The following is a 6,000-nucleotide window of genomic DNA, read 5'->3' as shown; positions in this document are numbered from 1 at the left end:
CAGAAGAAAATATTAACAGCAATACTGACTTTCAAAGTCTTGAGGAAAAAAAACAAGAGCTTAAAGACATTAGAGGGAAAAAATTAAGAGGGAGTGTACTAAGATCAAAGGCAATATGGATCTCAGAAGCTGAAAAACCTAGTAAATATTTTTGTAATTTGGAATCTAGAAATTTTACGAATAAAATTATCCCTAAAGTACAAAAAGATGATGGAGAAATGATTAATAACCAAAAAGATATTCACAAAGATGTAAATTTTTTTTATCAAGAGTTGTACTCAAAAAAAAATATTGTTACAGATAAGATTAAGAATTTTGATACTGTTTTTGAAAAATACAATGTTAACAAATAAACAAATGAGCAGTCAGATGATCTAGAGGGTCCAATCTGTCTACATGAGGCATCAAATGTTTTAAAAGCAATGAAAAATGATAAAAGTCCAGGATCATCAGGTTTTACAGCTGAATTTTTCAAAGTTTTTTGGGGAAACATAGGTCCATTTGTAGTAAGATCTATAAATTATGGTTTTGAAAAAGGTCAACTCTCTGTTACACAGAGGTAAGGTATAATTACATGTATACCTAAAGGAGACAAACCACGACAGTTTCTTTAAAACTGGAGACCAATTACTCTCCTTAATACTTCTTACAAAATTTCATCAGGGGTTATTGGTAATCGATTTAAAAAAGTATTGGGAAATTTGATTGATCCTGATCAAACTGGCTTTGTTCTAGGTCGATTAATAGGAGAAAACACAAGATTGTTATATGACTTGATGCAAATTGCAAATTTGTCGACTTCGAAAAAGCCTCATTATCATGGGATTTTCTACACGAAGTATTAAAATTTTTCAATTTTGGACAATCTATTCGTAATTGGGTGAGAATTTTCTACTCTAATATTAATTCAGCTGTAAACCAAGGGGGTAATTTATCAGATTTTTTTAACATTGAACGGGGTTGTAGACAAGGCGATCTGCTTTCTCCTTATTTGTTTATATTGTGTGCTGAAATACTAGCTATTAAGCTTTGCAACAATAAGAAAATAAAAGGGTTAAAATCTGTTAGTATTGAAAATAAATTGTCTCAATTTGCTGATGATACTGCTATTATTTTAGATGGATCTGAAGAATCTCTAATGGAAAGCATGAAATACCTTAATTTTTTTGGGGAAATTTCAGGTTTAAAAATTAACTACAGTAAAACCCAGGTTGTATGGATTGGCAGTATGAAATACAGTAAGAATGAACTTTGTACCAGCTTAAAAATATCATGGGGTAAACATAATTTTTCGTACCTTGGAATAGACTTTGATGTAGATTTATCAAAGATGATACGATTAAATTATGATAAAAAAATATTGGAGATTGAATCTCTTTTAAAGCAATGGAGCAAGAGAAACTTAACTCCAATTGGGCGTATTACAGTGGTTAAAACATTGGCATTACCAAAGCTTATCCATCTGTTTTCATCATTGCCAAATCCAGACTCCAGATTTATTAAAAAACTTGATAACTTGTTTTATAGTTTTGTTTGGCAAAAACCAGTTGGTAAAATTAAGAGAGAAACTTTAGTGAAAGATTATTTTGAAGGAGGTCTAAAATGATTTGTTTAAAACCTTTCATAAAATCACAGAAATGTACATCGGTTAGAAGGTTGATCATTAATAAAAAATTACAGGAAACTCTTGCTTTCTATGGGATTGATTCTGACTTATTAGAAAATACAGGTGTCAAAAACATAGAAAAAAGTATGAATGTATGCACAAATCCATTTTGGAAAGATGTTTTGAGTACCTGGAAAGAAATTGTTGCATTAAATATTGAATATACATGGGAATATTTTTTCAATATGCCTTTATGGTTTAATGAGAAAATTGAAATAGAAAATGATGTTGTTTTCTACAAAGACTGGTATGACAAAGGTGTACACATTGTAAATGATTTATTAGATGAAGCCGGAGAATTTTTTTCTCTAGCTGAATTCCAGAAGGTGTATCAAATACGTACAGATTTTCTGAAATATTATGGCTTAATCAGTTGTGTTGAACAGTATTCACAACATTTTGTTAAAAATGCTACATCTCCAATTAAGAATTGTTACCCAAGCATTCCTAATAATATCAAGATTTTTTTTAAACATAAAAAAGGTTCTCAAGATATGTACCTCATATTGAGAAAAAATCTTACGGAACCATCAAATAAAATGAAAATTATGGAAAAGTTTGGTGTCACTAATGATGAAATGAAACTCATTTATGCACTTCCATTTAAAACTACTACAAATAGTAGAGCACAGTGGTTCCGATACAGGATAAACCACTTAGTTTTGACTACTAATCATTTCCTGGAAAAGATAAAACTTGTACATAGCCCTCTTAGTACTTTTTGTAATATATAACCAGAAACCATTATACACTTATTGTGGAAATGTGAAGAAGTACAAATTTTGTTAGAAAATTTTGATACATGGACTTCATCTACAGCACATGTAACACTTAACTATAATTGTAAGACTTTTGTATTCGGTATTTTTGATGTTAGAAACTGTATTGTACAAAATAAGATATTGCTCTGTATTAAATATTATATTTATTCAAGTCGATGTTTGAAAAAAAGTTCTATCACTTCAGGCACTCAAACATAAGTTAAATGATCTGTACTGTACTGAAAAAAATATAGCCAAGAACAGTTTGAGAGAGAATGGAATAGCTGGCACTTTCTGTGTTTATACTGAGAACAATCACACAAATACATGAGACTTTTGTTTTTAAATTTGCTAATAAAACTTATAAATCTGGCTCTTTACTTTCCATCTTTCTTGAATCAGAAATCATATAATGGCAGTAATATAAAGAGCAAACCACAGATTACCAATTCTTCTTTTTTTCCCAAAAAATTCAAACTTGTATTTGTTTTTTTGTTTGATTTGTTTTTGTTATTCTTTTGACAATTTTTTGATTTTTTTCTTTTATTTTTCTCTATCAATTGTTTTTTCTTCTTCAAAATTTTACTATAGAAATAAAACAAAACATAGACAAATTAGTTTGCAACAGAAAACTCAAACTGTTCTTAAGAATAAGTAATTATAAGAAGTATTAAAATTCACTTAATTATGATTATCTGTAATGGTATTACCTGCATTGTAAAGAACACTTTATATACCTTTGTATATTATCATGATTATGTATTGTGTTTTGATAAAATAAAATAAATATAAAAAAATAGTGGTTGCCGTTTGTTTATGTGCTACCTATTTGTTTTTCCTTCTTTTTTTATATATAAATAAGGCCGTCAGTTTTCTCGTTTGAATTGTTACATATCTACTTCAAAAGATAACATTAAGGGAGGTATGTTGGTGGGAATTTTGAACAAATTGTTTGATAAGAATCACAAGTTAACACATCAAATGCTGATGATAAAAGGAAGTGGGTACAATGCACTTACACGTGAACTCGTGCTGACCCGCAAGATCATTGACCAATTAGAAAGATGAAATCCAATCATGCATTGGTCACAAGTGAAATTTCTCTGCACGTGAAAACATGTTATCTAATTTCAACAATATATCGTTTAATTAAGTAGGACAGTCTGACCCTTTGACCAGACTAGAGACATCATACATTTACAGTATTAATAGCTCACTCTTTTATTTAAGTCGGTTAATAACAACCAATTAAAACAGAATTATCTTCTCTGCTGTCTTAAATTATTTTATTCCGCCTAATTTTCAATTAACAAATAAAATTGGTTATCTTTGTTAGCATGTGTATTTAAAATAAAAATTTAGTACATTGTTATGTTTCAGAGTTTAGTGTTGCGTCCATTTCACTGAAATAGTATAATAACCCGAGTTAAACTAGTATTTGGGTACACAACATATAAAATTTCTGTTTTGATTGATACACGTTTTTTTTTGTTAGACTTAATTTTTTACCTTTGGGACAAAATTTTACATTTTACCAACACATTTAGAATGAACTCGAGAAGGTGATATCAATTAGGTATGGTACTGTGTCGTTTTGGATTTTTTAAATGGGAATTACAGGTAAAATGTTATGTTAGCTAAGACATCGTGCACCGTTCAGAGAATAGAATCGTATAGTTCATTTAAGTAAGTCCGGGACCAACCATAATTTGGTAGACAAATCCTAAAGCTTAAGATTTGGTACGGGACGGACTTTTACGTACTGTTTACATAGTTGTTCCTACTAAATACATCAATGATCTGAATTTATGCTATTGAACTAGTATCTTGAAATTAATTATAGCATATTACAAATAATCGAATCTATCATTTACTTTGGAGTGAGGTTGAAACTCCATGTTTAACCTTTAAATTATAAATGAACAATTCTCGTTTCATAATTTAAAAAAAAAAATAAAGACCAAACTACGACTAAGTAATTAAGAATTCACCTTTTACAACATGATGGATGCATTTGATAACACGTAACTGGATCAATTATTCTCTTAAAAGGTTGTTGTCTATACAATTAGCATCCATTTCATAATGACATATGTGAAGATTTAAAAAACAGATTGGGTTGATTTTAAAATAAATTCGATTCAAGTCAATGGTTCCTCCGCAATGCATTAAAACAATAGGTAGATAACCGTTCAAATAAGTTAAAAAAATGTAATGACATTTTATTGAAAGTATCTATAATACCAAAGCTCAAATGATGTTAACGCTTTATTCTTTTTCAATCCATTTAAACTGATCACTAAACAAAAGGGATTTCAATATGGTGGATATATGATTGTTGAAATAGTGTAGCATTTTATGTAACTATTTAGCAGTTTATAAATGATAAAGTGTATTTACCTCTTTGAACATAACGACAACGTTCTTAAAAACCCACCCAGAAACGCATTAAAGGTAAGTCTATTCATTCTTAAAATATTTTTTTTTAATAATTAATAATTAGTTTTTTTGTTGATCATTAATTATTAACGAACTTGTAGATTTCATTGTTTAAGACGTGCATATAATCCCCAAGGATCATCCGGTTCTCCACGCTAACTCTTTCTTATATACAAATGAAGAGATGTTATATGAGTTGCTAATGACACAACGATCCACCAACGTATAAATGAAGTGCATGTTAAAAATTATAAATAACCATACGACCTTCAACAATGAGAAAAAACATATCGTTTGTTTTGCTATGAAAACATATCAATCTATTTCAATATAGAGAACGATCGTTCTTGTTTATGACAAAATAGTTTATGACAGTTGCGTAACAATCCAACATAAGAACAAACTATATGTTGTCTGCTCTATGGTCGGGTTGTTGTCGCTTTGAAACATTCCCCATTTCCTTTCTCAATTTGATAAAAATCTATTAAAAATGTCTGATGCTGTAAAAAAAAAATAGTGCTCAGCGGTATCTTCTGTAGCATAACATGCATTTGAACTCTTATGCCTTGCTTTTAAAATGTTCAGATGCAGTGCTTTGTTTGCATGCAGAGTACAATTTGCGGTGTAAAAACGGCAGTTTAGCATTTATCCATGTCCATATGAGTTCTCCAGACACATTTTATAATGAGTAAATGTATAGATATAACAGGTACCGATGCCAGTACTTAATGTGTAGTGGCAAATAGTTGATGCATATTCAATACTTTTTGTGCCCTGTGTCTAAACTCAACATGTCAAATTTCGTGTCCAGTGCATTACAATAATTACCCTGATATATGTATGCGATACTATTTTTTATGCATTTCTTCGTAAAGGTCTGATTTTTGTTACAATATCTTTTGATATGCATTTCTATTATTTCAAGGTCTACCTTTTCATTTACATATACATAGAAGCTGCAAATTACTTGGTTTATGATTAGCCTCCCATGGTATCACTAGCAACGTAGCCTGCTGTTCCTGTGTTGATATGGAATATAATTGATAGGTTAATTTCCTAAAAATCACTATTTAAATATATGAAAATATTCGAAATTTTGATGTTTTCCTACTTCAAAAGTATTATTCGTATTTT

This window comes from Mytilus edulis, chromosome 2 (genome assembly GCF_963676685.1).
Source record: "Mytilus edulis chromosome 2, xbMytEdul2.2, whole genome shotgun sequence".
NCBI classification, from domain to species: Eukaryota; Metazoa; Mollusca; class Bivalvia; order Mytilida; family Mytilidae; genus Mytilus; species Mytilus edulis.
The sequence above is the reverse complement of the archived record's forward strand: the minus strand, read 5'-3'. Positions refer to the sequence as shown.